The 17,156-nt window shown below is 47.0% G+C and overlaps 1 protein-coding gene across 7 annotated transcripts in view; it reads left to right on the top strand.

The window, feature by feature from the left end:
* LOC122793310 (protein RUFY3-like) overlaps positions 1-17,156 on the top strand; it is a 1,534,975-nt gene that overhangs the window by 418,171 nt on the left and 1,099,648 nt on the right. The window lies entirely within an intron of this gene.

The raw sequence follows: 17,156 nt of genomic DNA, 5'->3' as shown, positions 1-17,156 counted from the left end.
AAAAATTGACCATGGAGCTCCTACACAACATTTTGGAGTTGTATTGCTGACAATAAAAATGACTGGTTAAATGCACTGACCTTTGAGAAACACACAAACACACACACACACACACACACACACACACACACACTTGGCAGGGCTGGGAGTCGAACATACACCTAACTACCGTATCACACTACAGCATTACGCAGTTACAGAACATGCTACTGAGATTACTAAACACTGCACTCCCAGAGGCATACTTCTAGATGGGTGACATCATCAGCAAAGGCAAAGACGCCGATAGGGAATGTATGTGCTGTGAGCCATCTAAAAGCATTACTCTGTCCCTAGGTAGCTGGAAACACACACACACACACACACACACACACACACACACACACACACACACACACACACACACACACACACACACACAGGCACACAGTCACACACTTGGCAGGGCTGGGAGTCGAACATACACCTAACTACCTTATCACACTGCAGCAATACGCAGTTATAGAATGCGCTACCGAGATTACTAAACACAGCACTCCCAGAGGCATACTTCTAGGTGGGTGACATCATCCGCAAAGGCAAAGACGCCGATAGGGAATGTATGTGCTGTGAGCCGTCTAAAAGCATTACTCTGTCCCCAGGCAGCTGGAAACACACACACAGGCACACACCTGCCAGGGCTGGGAGTCGAACATACACCTAACTACCTTATCACACTACAGCAAAACGCAGTGACAGAACGCGCTACCGAGAATACTGAACACAGCACTCCCAGAGGCATACTTCTAGGTGGGTGACATCATCCGCAAAGGCAATGATGCCAATAGGGAATGTATGTGGTGTGAGGCATTTAAAAGCATTACTGTGACCCCAGGCAGCTGGTAAAACACACACACACAGGCACACACTTGGCAGGGCTGGGAGTCGAACATACACCTAACTACCTTATCACACTACAGCATTACGCAGTTACAGAACGCGCTACCAAGATTTCTGAACACAGCACTCCCACAGGCATACGTCTAGGTAGATGACATCATCCGCAAAGGCAAGGACACTGATAGGGAATGTATAGAGAGTGAGCAGTCTGAAAGCATATTGCTGTCCCAAGGTAGACGTAGACAAACACATGGCAGTGGTGTGATCAGGGCAACTAAATATCTGTGGAGCACTACAACAACACTACATAGATACGTGACGCGCCACAGACAGTACACCTTTCAAGACAGTCAACCAGTGAGTTCAATTTAGGCATCCATCATGACGTGGACAATGGACATCCGTTGCCTGGATGACCACCATTGCTATACAGGATGTCAATGGCCATGGCCATACACAGAGGCACATCACCGACACAAGGTGTCACTGGGCATGCCCACATGCTTAGTATCACATGTCCGTTTTGGAATGTACTGTGTGTCCATGTACACAACGGTGTACTGGGCATGCTCACACACTTAGCAGTTGCAAAGGGCCGTCAGCAGTTGCAAAGGGCCGTCTTGCATGCACACGGATTCTAAACATGGAAGGGCGCAGTTTGGAATGTACTGTGTGTCCATCTACACAACGGTGTACTGGGCATGCTCACACACTTAGCGGTTGCAAAGGGCTGTCAGCAGTTGCAAAGGGCCATCTTGCATGCACACGGATTCTAAACACGGAAGGGCACAGTTTGGAATACTGTGTGTCCATCTATACAATGGCGTACTGGGCATGCTCACACACTTAGCGGTTGCAAAGGGCCATCACCAGTTGCAAAGGGCCATCTTGCATGCACACGGATTCTAAACATGGAAGGGCACAGTATGGTGTTACTGTCCCCACGTACATGAATGCCACTCACATGTACTGACCAGTACACACTCAGGAGCCATCACAGATGTCTCAGGTGCAGATCACAGAGGTACACACCGCATACATTGTAGCCCTCAGACATCACCATGTCGCAGGACCAGCAATACACTGCCATACATTACCACAACACCGTGTGGCTCATGACCAGTGGACTGTACATAGGTCTACAGCAACTGTGCAGACTACACATGTACTGACAGGGTTCCATCATATGTTATGCATTGCAATGATACCACTGTAATAGCCAGGTCAGCTCTACACATACCAGGGGCCCTGGGTCTTACACAGCTGTGACAGATGACTGTCGCTGTACACCAAAGATCACACATGTTTGGATATGACATACATGTAATCACAGTGGATATGTGCATGGACCACACACACAACACATATGTACATAGCATAGCTTTTGCTGTCTTCCGTGCAGACAAGTGGCTACAGCAATCATACGCAAATGGAAGTTCGGCCCATGGCTGTTGAATGCTAACAGTACATGAGGTAGCAATGTTGACCGAGGATGCATTCCCTCTGTACTAGTTACCCATGACACCCATCATATCTTACAACAGTCCATGTGTTATGCATGTCATCACACATGTCCACCAATTGCATTGCATACAAACATGGCTACATGACAGGCATGTAGGACCAACACACATGCACAATTTGTAGTGTGCATGCAGCTACCATGCATGTGCAGAAGCTGATGTATGTGAACCATCTGTGCCTAACTACAACATGCAGTTGCAATGCAGCCCCATCATTGACACCTGTATATGGTGACATACTGACAGTATGGTAGGATGTACATCAGGTATGGATGGATGTGTGTACATAAAGTGGTGATCCACCTGTACAGATGGATGTTTGCTGGGGACGTCTCACAGGTATGTCATACGCTATCCTACCATTACATGTGCAAACAGTATGCTATGTTACTGTTACTTGATGGTGAAGACATATAACGTACACAGCGGTCAGGTGTTACCGACTGTATGTCACCTGACACCTGTAACACTTACATCCTCCCGTGTGCATATAGCACCACAATTGCCGGACGTAGTGTTGGTACACATAATGCGGCCAATACTGCTGCATGTCTGTCAGACATATCATCATATCGCAGGTGTATCATTCACACTGTGTGACCATATATGCCACATATGGTGGGGATTACATCACAATTGTTACACACCCCTGCACACTGTTGTAGAGATCTGTACATACTGCAGTGTGGAAAGCATGATGTAGGCAAGGGTGATGTGTGTATCACACACATCAGCTATCCATATGTGTATGACATTTGTGGTCTCCACAGTGTGTGTGTGTGTGTATGTATGTATGTATGGCTGTCTGGTGCATGGAGTGAGGGTGTATGCTACCATACAGAACACACAGGATCCCTAACCCCTCATGGTGATGTAGTCTACTACCCTGTTGATGCCATAGGTCTCAGCCATACTGGCTATCTGTACATGTTCTTTCTCTGTGTCGAGTCGCATGGGTGCACAGTACTGTGAAGGTGATGACCACATAGGCAGGGGTCCTCACCTCAACACTATGGGGTGTGCGTTATAGTGTTGTTGACCCCATAAGTGTGGGCATGTTCCTGTAATGTGACAGGGTATGACTGCTACACAGTGAGGCCTCATGCTATCAGGTGGCCTCTAACATTATCATCGACTGGACCACTGTGTACAACACCTGCACCATGTCAACATACCTGTGATGTGACCTGGTATGGATGTCACGTCTCTAGCCACTGTAGCCTCTTAAACTGCCCACATGCATCTGGATCAGTATATGTGTGGACATCTGTGGTATGTTAGCCTTTCCAACAGTCAGGTTGAGGCTACGTATAGCATGCTTATATTGCCATATGTGCCTGTGAGTACTCCACAGTTACACATGGGAGACTGCAAACACTGCTACCTGTAGGCACATGCAAGTAGACCATAAGGAGGGAACCAGGGCATCATTACCAACATGCTGTTACTGTTGTTACCAAGACACATACTGTGAACATATAACAATGTATGCTAAACCTGTACTACATAGTATGTCTGGTGTGTGTTAACAGTACACAACTAATGTAATATACACTTCTCTCACTATTCTTACACAACTAATGTTATACACACTTCTCTCACGATTCTGTTCACCTTGTGCATCAGACCAATTGAGCATGTCCCTGCACCGATGGTGTGGATTACAGGGATGCAGCACAGGCTTCATCATATGCACAAGGTGATAATGTTTGCCAGGGGCATAGGCTGCACCAATGGATGACATCATGTGTGTAGGTAAGGGCCGGTGACATGATTGGACATGTCTGTTCAGTATGCATGTGGGTGTTGTGGTGCCCTACAGATGTGTTTGCTGTGTGCGTGTATGTGTGCATACAGTTCTGCGTTTTGTGAGGCCTACACAGGGGTATTATTGACAGTTCCAGATTGTACAGACCAGGTTGTACAGCTCACTGTGTCCGGCCATGGCCATGTGACCTGTTCCTGCCAGGTGTTGCTCGGGCACTACCAGGTGGAGGTACAGATTGGCTACTGTCCGACGACACATGTCCACTGGAACTGTGTCCCCACTGGGAATGTCCAGGGTCATGTCCACGTGGCCTGCTGTGTCCTGGTGTGGACAGCGCAGCACCAGCTGCACTGCTACTGCTACCGGCACTATGGGAGCGGGCATGTGAGGTGGCACGCTCATGTTGACCTGCACTAGGTGGTGTAGCTGGTCTATGTCCACATGGCCTACGCCTCACTCCTGCCAGAGGTTCCAGCACAGACAGCTCACGCTCGCGGATTGCCATGCCACTGTCAAGGATTCCAACCATGTCACCCAATCGCCTGTCCGGAACATCAGCAATCTGCTGTTGAGCATTTGCCAATGCCTGGATGTTGTCATTTAGGGTACGGATAGCAGCCCTCTGCAGCCTCTGCCCTTTTCTGTTCTGCCATTCAGCATGTGCCTGTGCTGCCATTACAGTCTATAAAATGCATCTGGTGATGCCAGCTGCTGCGCTCTGTCCTGCAGGTGCATGTCTGCTAGAGGTCCTTCTATGAGCAGCACCGGCCGCATGCCTGTGTGGCACATCTGCTGTCATTACACTGACACCATGGTGTGGAGACACACCTTCTGTAGCCACCACACGTTCCTGTTCCACGCTAACAGACGCTGACTGTCCTTCCTCTATGGCCACTGGTGATGTGGTATGTGTTGGCAGCAGAACTGTGTGTGGGGAAGTGGGGGACATAGCTGGGATGGCAACCTTTGGCACAGATTCAGCCCCTGACAACCCTGCCTGTACCTCATGCATATGTTCATCACTGCTAGTATCTGTGGGGACACTAACATCAGATGGACCACAGGAGGGTAATGCACCTACATCACCTGTGAATGCAAAGAAAGACTAAATTACAATAGACACACACACACACACAGACACACACACAGACACACACACACACACACACACACACACACACACACACACACACACACACACACACACACACACACACACACACACACACACACACACACACACACACCATGCATGTGAGTAGACAGATGGCATGCAGCGTACCTGTGATACAGCAGACAGCATGCAGCTCAGACATTAATAGTGTTAGTTACCATACCTCCCTGGGGTGCACACTACAGCAAGCAGGTGTCATATCAGTAGCCATGCAATTCACACAATCATGGTAGTATGCATGCATCCCCGTGATACACCATGTGGACCAGAACAGGATAACAGTACACATGGCTGACGTGACCTTGACATGTAATCTGCTGATGTGTGCATTAACATGCATAGATGTCTGACACAATGGTGTCCTGACACTGTACAGCATCATAATGGGCATCACATTGCAGTGTTGCCTGTATGCCCTACAGATAGAATGCATGTTTAGCAAATGTGCATGAGCATGGAAGGGTAGTGTGAGCCATCTACATTGCTATACAGTGTGAAGTACAGACACTGTGCCATTGCATGGCATCATGAGGCATCTATATTGCTATACGGTGAATAATATGTACACATTGCATAGCCATAACTGCATGCATACCCATGACATAACTGTGGATTGTAACCCACAATGCTGAGGTGTATACACACCAAACCATGCTGTGTCATGTGACAGGTCACTGGCGGACCTACAGTTGACACCCCTGCACAACTACTACAGAGTGTTAGCTGCCTGGCAACCAAGTCCACACATAGCAGACTTGTCAATTCACCATGTCCTACATGACATTGATGTACCACACACACGAGGTGCACAGCTAACGGTGATGTCCTACAGCAGCAAGGGAAATGTACAGTATCTGTGGCCTGATGTGGTGTCAATGTCTGTGGAAGCTGTACAGGTGACTATTGTCATGCTATGACACAGTCATGATGTTCAACACATCTTATATGGTAGACATCGGTGACACCTCCAGTAGCTGTGCACAGGCTTTTAGGATGTCTAGTGTACCACATCAACTGTATAATCAGTCAGCTAAGGCTATTATTGGACCATGTGTGCACAATGTGAAACAGGGTGTATACACATCAAATCTACTGTGTGGCTACGTGTCTCTGGCCATCCCCCATGGTCATGTGTGCACATGTGTTGGCCATATGTGCATGATGGCTGTTTATCACACATGTCTGTGTTGTCCCATATGACATACACCCATAGATGTCAGATATGTCACCATCCACAGGGCTATGCAGACAACAGGTTGTATGTTTGGTATGTGGGGTATGGGTTATGGGATAGTGTGACAATATTGCAGCCAAATCACTACATGTCTGGGGCATGTCAGATGGCACATCACGATGTGTGCACCCATTGCAGGGGCATATAACACAATGGTGACTCCTGTGGGCTGCCCATATCACAGCTCACTGTGTGGTACTGTTTGCATACCACATGTGTTGTTCCAATGTATAGTACATATGCCTCCATTGTAGAACACCTCCACTATTGTATTCACAGCTGTCCACACATGTAGCAATGACAAATACTGTGGTTTCATGTTGGTGTATCATTTCGTTGGTATATATTGCATATGGGTGGCCTGTGTGAATGATGGGTGATGCGACCTGTATATCGTGATTGGAACGAACATCAAGTGTACAAGTGTTAACTGGCCATGTGGCGAATAGATCTATGCCTGATACTGATGACAGTCTCACCTGCAATGGACTCATGTCTGTGCGGCACACGAAAGGTACCTGTATAGGGGTGACAGCAGTATGAACATTATCCATGACTGTATGACAGCCACAGGGTGCACTGTACATGTCAACACATTCACCTGTACAATAGCATATAGTATGCACATGTGTGCATACACAGGGTAGCATACTGTAGTATGCAGCATGTGTGTCCAAATACCTTGCATATGTTGTTACATTACATAATGTACAGTGACACATGCAACTAAATGGGATATAATAGCCATATGTGCAGTACTGACTTACCAGGCAACTCCAGGCTCATTGGTTGGGAGACACCCACCTCCATGATGGCAGCTAGTGTTTGTGGATGCTGCTCTGAGGGTGTCCCCAGACTGGCCAGTAGCTCCTCGGTGTGTGTGAGTGGGGGCTGGGTTGGTGGCCCACCACCTGTTCCACCTTGTTCCCTGGTGATTGCAGTGGCACTCTGTTTTGCATGTCGTATCAAGTCCGTGCAGTGTCTGCACACCTGCTGGTAGGTGCGGTTATGGCCACCCACATCATTCACCCTCCTGCGAAGATCCTGCCACAGGTCGTTCTGCTGCTGGGCATGCTGTAGCACATGGCTGAACAACACCTCATAGTTCTCATGGAGGTACGGGATGAGGACATCATCCTCCTGGCGGCTGTACACTGGCAGGTGTGTACGAGGCATTATCTGTAAGACATAATGATGGTGATAGGTCACAGTTTCAGAGATGTACAGAGATACTGCTGCACATACATTTGTAGTAAATCTAGTACATCTGCACAGTTATCTTTGCAAATCATCATGACACTGACACGACTGACATGTTTGTGTCACACACATGTAACAACCGTTATGCATTGGATATCATCATCATATATGTGTGTCTCCTCATTACATTGTTCATACTCCATGTGAATGCTGTCTTGATGTGGGCATGTCTGTTTGCCTGCACTGGTGTTCTTACCTATCAGCACATGCCTGGATGTGTCCACGGTAATGCTGTTGACCTTGATGCTGTGTATATGTCACATATCAACACATACACAGCCTTAATGGACTTGAGCAGTGACAATGCACACATACGCATGGAAACCTTAACATGCATGTGTTTTGCCATGTACATCTACACAGCACTGTACAGCTGCTCAACATCCTGCCACGGATCGCCTGTGTTGCGCATGTGATAGACATGGGACAATGGCTAGTTGGACGTCATTCGCAGGGATGGTTATCAACTATAGCATGTATGGGCAAGGTTTCCTAGCTGTATCCGACAGCCATTATGCCACCGCGAGGTGCATCAGTGCCACATTACTGATCCAGACAGTTGATACTACATCTACCATGCGGCCATCACACCATGTATGACAGGGATGACATGTGCAGCTTTGATGGACAGGATTGCATGGTATGGCGGGAGTATGTCACATGTATGGCACAGGGATCTGTCCAGCATGTGGTGATCCTAGTAGTAGGACGGTGGCTGCCCATGACGTATGTCATTCAGATCAGGATATGGACATGTAGCATGTCCAACATCATAGTGTAGCAAATGTCTTTATGCAAGATAGACAGCATGCTGCATAGTGAAGGTGAGGATTGTGAAGGCTGGTATTGCCCATCCACGCATGGCCAATACCCCTTAAAGGTGATATGTGATCCAATATTGGTCACCCAAGTGCTGTGTATGCCTGTCCAATGATCTCCGTGCTCATGGATGGCACCCTGTCATGACATGGGTACCTCGTATGACTACCTAAGGGGCCTGGAAACATCACCAACTCAGGGAGGTGTACTACACAGCACCATCCCTTACACAGTATCCATAATGTTGACCACAGCCTAGGTGGTAGTTAATGGGTACAGGGATATTCACCTAGCGGTGACAATGCTGATATCATCCATCAGAATGTGCACATATGTCACACATCTCACCCACACAGCCCATTCTGTATGTTGTTCACAACAGTGAGACAGCTATTGCTCATAGGTCATGGCCATTCATATCCTTACATACACAGATGCCTGACATTTTTCTGTGTGGTATGGGCTACAATGAGGGTGGAGTACAACACATTAACCCTGCTTTACTGTAGCTGGCACTGATGTGATATGCACATGTCACTCTGGCACCTTTTGTAGTGTTGATACTGTCAACAGGCCACTGGTAGAACACTCCTGTGACATACAAACGTATATGTAGTCAAACATCCATACTGTCATGTACATCTATACTGCTAACATCTACATTGATAATGGTTCATGGATTTGCAGACCATACTCAGCAAGGTTATAGTGCGGTGCCACCACTTATGACTGTCGCCACCACTTGTGGGTTGATATTATCCAACACCCTATCTGTATTGTATGTTTATGGTCAACACTTGTTCAGAACTTGTGAGCACGTCATGAGCTACTGATTAATATAGCACCCATTCTGCACCATTTCTCACAGGTACACTGTATGTCCTTATATTTCCAGCTTGCTTACAGTACAACAGCTGTTGTACACACGTAACCCACATATCTTGTGAGACACGGTTGTATATACAGGCATATCCAACTGTCACGTACCAGTGCTGTTACCTGTCTATATGCTGAATATGTGGTACATGTGGCAATAGAGCAATTGTCTCATGTACACAGTCAATACTCACCTCCCAACATACGACACTACAGCCTGTGGGGGATGCACATATGCAGCCCTGCTGGGGGTAATGCTGTCAGCAACCCTGACTGCACCTGACAGTCATGTGGGGATGTGTAACATTCGCAACACACCCCACTCATCACATAGTCTCACAAGATCTCCACCTCTGGCCGCACATACGAGGACAACTTGTGCAGTACCTCTCCATACTCTGTGTTGGCACCAAAGTCAGCCCCCATCACCAAACACAACAACAACAACAACTTATAGCCCACAGACTCATGTGTGCCCATCACATACAGCCAATAGGGTGTTATAACATACACAACACACCTGTCATAGGTGACTCTGTAGGCGGTCACACTGATGTTCCACTCAGCAGGCTACACAAGGCGATAGTAGCTTACATCTTGCTGTCGGGTAACTGGTTCTGCAACATAACCTATGCACCCATGCCACACCTCACCAGGTACAATGTGACTGTCATTCTCCATGTTAGTGTGACTGCCCAGAGATGCAACTTCACAGACTACGTGTGGAAGGACATGCAATAGCTCACCAGTCTTGTAGCCCTGCAGGTATGGGCAAAGCCCTGGGGAGCATTATGCATTCATCCAGACCTGATACCACTGTACAACAACTGACTGTGTCCCTTCAACAGTTGCCTATGCTTCTGCTGTCATTCCACAGGCATCTGGTATCTGTCCGCTTAGACTGACATAGTCAAACAACACGATGCTTTGGCACAGATGATCTGCACCTGTCAGCCCTGGGAGTACAGATCACATGTAAGGCTCTTGCTGCTTCTATACTGCCTGTCCAATAACATTCACCACCAGAACGGGAACTGGCAAGCAAAACATGGGGTCATGTGGTGCAATGCTTGACATCTTCATCTCTGACGCACACAGGCAAGGCACTCCTTATAATGCACCACTTCAATATCTCTGCAGTGACTGGGACCTGCCTCTAGGCTCTGCAAAGCACACCTGCAATGACAGGTTATACACAGACCATACCTTTCAGTCATATAACCTGGACCGGCACACCCAAGGCTGAGGTGCTCCCATATTCCACTATGTTGTAAACATATCCTGGCTAGTTACTTAGCACAATGCATCAGAGGTGCTCCATGTGCAACTAACTATGTCCAGAACTGCTGTACACATTGTAGCAAGCTACGGATTCAACAACATACCCCACGGTTACCAGACCTTATGTCTTGGTGTACTGGGCAGTAGGGCTCAGACAGGTACTACTGATGTGAGACTGACACTACCCCACACTTAACTGGGATAGCCACTCATGTACCGACACATTAGGCTAACACTGTCCGTGATTCATAGCCTCCACTCAGCCGGATCAACCCATACACACCACCTCCAAGACCAACAATATCCTTGACATGGACACTGCCAACATGTGACTGGTGTTCCACACTGGGGTTATCCCCTCATTGGTGGATTCCAAACATATGCTAATCAGCCTTGTTAGCCACATCCCGGCACCACACCCTTCACGGCATGCACAGTACATGAGTACTACAACACCTACTACAGACATCTTATGACAGCGGTAGTTAACGTCATGACACCTGTGCAGATGGACAATGCACATACAAACGCTGAAACATACCCCAGTGCACTTCATTAGCATGTACACGACTGCATGGATCATGCTATTCCACACAGAGCCATGATGGTACCCACCAGATAACGGACGCCACTCTGGGGGTCCAGTTCCATGGACATAATTTACAACAACAGGTGGAGGCTGTTGCAAAGTGGTGTACAATCTCATGGGTGGGGTAGCTCACTGGTCAGCCTCCATAGGGCCACAGGATCCCTCTTCACATACTCCAAAACTAGCTATGTAAACAATACTGCAACACATTCCGGGGTGTACCACAAGGCATTATGGTGGTATGTCAGTAGTCAATGGCAATACCCATATCTGCTCTCACATACAACAGTTGCTCAGGAACATTACAGAACCAGGTGATGTTGGCAACATGCTGGCAGATGGATTCAATGCTAACATTACACCCTCTCACTCCCTACAGGGCCACAATCCATGCAGGAACATTGCGGTGTCCCTGCAGTCACACCTACACAGTAGTAACCTGCACTCTATATGTCCTGGGACACTGGCCTCATGTGACCGTCCAAAATACCAGGCTGTGATGTCCACAAACCTCTGATTGACATGTCTCCCCACAAGGTCACCATATTCAGTAATAGCCTGGCACACAGCAACAGTTATCACACTCCACACAGGTGGCGCCACAATGCATGAGTGGGACTATTGCCCTACATACCTGACTGGACTGTTCTGCAAGGCTATGGGGCACATCATCATGGACGTCATTCACAGAGACATTGTTGGGCTCCGGTCCTTTGATGCCACCCAGGTTGGACTTGTTAGGGCCAGAGCATGGCTCCTACACCTGGTGGACTCCTTTCATACAGTTACCAGGGTAGTTGATGATGGTACGGGGGTCCACACAGCCTACATTGTCCTCTCATTGCCTTTCAGCACCGTTCTCCATTCTGGTATTGACAACATACACATCCACCTGCACATCGAACCCTATGTCTCAGGAGGTTATGCAAAGTGGCTCATGGACAGGGCACACACAATGAGGGTAGCATGCCATAGTACCTACTGTATTTCAGTTACACTTGGTATACCACAGTCCTCAGTCATAGGGCCCCTCATGTTCGGTATATGCTTCCCTGAGGTACAGGCTAGCACAGAGGGACTTTCCCTGCCTGGCTTTACAGACCAATGCATACAAAGCACCATGATTGATCCACCAGCTGATACTGACTCCATCCATAAGGGTGTCACTGTGACGGATACCTGATATCAATATCATGGCCTCAAGCTGCATGACACGAGGTGCATAACACCATTCACCCACTGACTATCACATAGGTGGTAGTCCCTTACATACATGTCACATTGTATGTGTTCGTAGTACACACGTATGTCACACCCACTCCTGTGATAACCATATTGCCACTGTGGCGTGGATATCCTTCTACGTGGCCACACTTATCTGTACTGGGTGTGTAGCTGGTACATAGGCACCCATTGTACCTCTGAACTCCAGAAGTATACACACATTCAGGGTACAACACCCCATTTATGGTGTACCTTACACAACAGCTATGGCTTTACATACCACAACATTAACATGCCATGATGTTTATTGAGCTCCGAAGGTTAAAGTATGCGTCTGAACTACAGACACCACATCTGTACACATTTGCATACTACATACTCAGGGGTGACCTCTGCTGATCAGACAGGGCCCATGTCCACAACAATATTAATGGATATACTCCACATACGCGACATAAGCAAAAGCCACTGTGAGCAACATGCTCATAGATATGTGCACACACGCAATGATGAGTGGGATGTGCTTGAGGGTTACATTCCCAAACCGGACACTCACCATGCTTTGGAACATGATTCCTATGTACATCACGCAGGGACACTCAGTAACACTGTTCATGTGATACCTCACTTGGTGGATGGGAGACACATGTATGCCAGGGATCACTGCAGTGGCTGTACTGTGCAGAGGTGCAGGTAACACATGGCTCTGCTGTTCACAGGACACTACCCTAGAGAGGTGCCGCTGGTGTGAACAGTGTAGTTGTGCTTACACATAGACTTGCCAGACTGCATAGCAGCCCACTATGAACCTGTGAAGCTATTACATGTCCTTTGTGCATGGTTAATTGAGTAGCCCTTCCATTTAGATTAGCTGTCATGCTATTACAGTGTCCCATGACTACAAGCCATATGTATCCTGTTATTGTACATTGTACATGCCAATAGATGATACCTTTGGTATGCATGATATGCCTGTTATGCTGTGTAGCATATCTGACATATCTACCTATAATACTATACATTGCACATATTTTACATAGTATCCCATAATGCAAAGCATACTTGCACAGCGGGACCACCTTAGACATGTCATTGTCGTTATATGCCTATACACATGCCAACTGTGACAGTATATCAACATATACTATCCCCTGCTATGGCACGTACGTGTTGGACATACCCTACCACTGACGGCGGGTGGTATGGAATTGTTGTGTTTAAAGCCCTCATGTCACATCCCTTGTGGTGTCTGTGATGTTTACCTTGTGGCCCACTGCAGGACGCACAATTTCTACAAGTGTTAGTATGCTCAGCAAGACATCACTACATGAATACCTTTTCCCATTTTATGTATTGCGGGCACTTTTAATTAATACAAAACAGGCTATACATACACTAACATAATTAATACAAAACATGCTGTACATACACTTACATACCGAGTGTTCTACATACCTTGTTATCGTTTCGGACTTTCATATCTATCTCTCTTACACTGTTTAAACAGTTATATGGTATGAGCATACCGTTTGAATGTCTGGCAAGTCATCCTTATATACGTCGATACCTGTAACATGTGGTTTCCTGCTGCCAATTGGTGTTCCTGAGTGACTTATTACTTGCACATCAGCTGTGCAGCTACTCCATTCACCAATTACGTGGCAACAGTGGGGTATAATTGAATTCTCCACTTGGGCGTTGCCCATTTGCCCTACCTTCGAGAAGACGGCCTGAATTGTGTTTTGTTGTGTGTAATTGCAACTGCCATGTGTAGAGACATGTATAGTATGGATTCATGTCCCCGTGGATTGTGTGTGACGGCTAGAGTATGGGGTTCTACATGTGAATGTACCTGTCATCCCAACCGTCTGAAAAGGGACTGTTGCAAACAAAGCCTGTAACATCGCTGTTTGTTCCATTATACAACGGCTACGATTTTGCATGGTGCCTTTAAATGTGTCTCTCACAAGGTATGTTAACGCTTCTGCAGATGTAATTGACTGACTGGATGTTTGTGCTGTAATTACAGTCTGTATTGCTATAGTTTCTAGTGTTGGGGATGTAGGTGGGTGTACGTAGCATATACATGTTTGTGGGGCTTGCGTTTCTACATATTCCATATATATGTGTGTGGGCTCCTTCCCTAATTAAAGAGCTATCAGTTAGTAGACTTATGTTATGGGATTATACATTGGGCCGCTGTTAATTGGTTTCTATATAGTATGCAGGTGAGGTTGATACTTCCATACCTCCGGAATTACAGCGATATGTAAAGGGACATTTCTAAATGACAGCTATCCCGTGTATTTCTGTTCCAGATATTTGCAGTCATTGCAGTTGTGTTGGTAACAGAACCTCTTTGGCATGGGTTGCCACCTTTTCAAATGGCCATTGTGGGACACATGTGGGACACACATCAGTGTTTACAGGCTGACACATACCCACTGTCAGTACACAGGATAGCACATACTTTTATCCTCAATACATACTTATTATTGTGGGACTTTGGCTACTTATCATATTGCATGTAACATTTACGTATCCTACATACAGGCATAACTATTTAATGCAACTATTACATATTATATGGGACATAATAATGTCCTACAGTCTCGGACAGTTGCCCTTTGTAATGTTTTATGTCAGGACACAACTGCCCAGGGAGGGGCTGTCCCTCCTAATGTGGGACAGGTAGTAACCGTATGCATATGGCTAGCTATACCCACACCTACCATAATGATCTACCTCCGAGTTGGCACTAACAGACACACGATGCGGGCACACACTCACACATTACAGTCACATGGACACGCACACGGCACCCTCCACACACATACACAGACTACGGCAATCACAAACTCAGTCGAACACAGTACCTACGTGGACCGCAACACCGGCAGCGGTAACTAAATGTCCCTTCATATCGTGATAATATTACTCGCGGTTCTACTGTTCCGGTACTGTGTTCTTTTGGTCTTTCAGCCTCGTGGTTACGCGTGTCGGTATGTGACACATTCCATAGTTGGCGGTATCATATTTATTTGTACCTCCAAGGTTTTATAAATGTCGTTGACCTATCTATATATTTGCAGATATCGGTGAATCCGTATATATCAACATATATCTCTCTATCGCCCTTTCTATCTGTATTATATATATGTCTGACAGGGAAAGTGACAGGCAAGCTACACCTTTCATTGTGTACTTGTCGGTGTATACTGTTTCCTGGACTCCTGCATGTTTGTGTCTGTACCTGTCATATTACACACCTGCCGTAGGTACATCTTGGCTACCATGGTGTTAGGTGATTGTATACATGATTGCATGTTCTACTCCTGGCAGTGGTCGTTTTACCCTTCAGAGCAGGCGCTATTAGTACAGGGGTGAATAATGCTGGTTTCACCTGTTCTGGACATCATTGACCGTGATCTGCGCGATATTCGGAGAAGCTTAGCCCTGTTTCGCACATATCCGTATAGTCATTTTTAAACGACACTTACCAGCAGTGGGCAACTCATATTCCCACTAATGTGTGCTAAACATGATCTGATGATCTGCATCCAACATGCATTATTCATGCCTTCGGGTTTACGTTACATCCCTTGCAGGACATGGGACCGGGAACATGCACGACGGTCACTGCATTTACCACTTGGCCATCTGGGATTTGTACACGTGTTATGGCATTTTGTATGTGGAGTATACTACGGCTGTTACTCCATACTGCACTCACATGGGTAACTCAGTTAGTTTACATATGGATGAGTCCAGTTAATGCTATGTCCATGTGATGTTTACTGGATGTGCTCCGGCATTGGGTATGTATATCACAGTGAGCCACACACGATAATGTGCTACATCTTCAAACGACCATAGGTGGAGCATGCTGGGGTGACGAATACCTGTCATGGGTACACCCCATGCCTTGACACAACATCCATGATTACATTATGTGGAGCACCTCATTAACACAGCAGGGAATCCATGCAGAGTGTGTGCGGAACAGTGCTTACACCCATGTGATCCTGCTATTGCCTCTGCTCCCCTAAACGATGGTTGGTTACTCGATATTGTGGTGACAGCAGACACTGTTTGCCTCGTTTGGTGTATGGCCTCTGACAATCGGGCATGTACCTACCGATGTACCTGGGAACCTATACACACAGCACCAACATATGCTGATAGGCACATGTACTGTTCAGGTGTTGACATTCCTTGTTCCAATAGCTGTTGTGTGTACAATGTTTGAGGGCTGGCTATGTAGGATTCACACAGTGGGCCACCTATACATTGCAATTTACAGGTGGTCATGTGTGTGTGCCATCCATTTTACTGCGTGTGCAGGCAGAGAGGTGTGTCAGTCCATAGGGGCCTACACTGTCAGAGTATGTGTTATACGTTCCCTCTTTGCCAAGGCGTAGGCATATTGGGCATGCCTCCATCTGACTACTGGGGCTGGCACAGTGTGTTTGTGGTCTGAATCCCTCTGTGTCTGTGATGGCCTTGGCAATTGCGGTGGGCTATGAGGG

This window comes from Protopterus annectens, chromosome 2.part0 (assembly GCF_019279795.1).
Source record: "Protopterus annectens isolate FY-2018-M chromosome 2.part0, PAN1.0, whole genome shotgun sequence".
NCBI classification, from domain to species: domain Eukaryota; kingdom Metazoa; phylum Chordata; order Ceratodontiformes; family Protopteridae; genus Protopterus; species Protopterus annectens.
The sequence above is the reverse complement of the archived record's forward strand: the minus strand, read 5'-3'. Positions and strand labels throughout refer to the sequence as shown.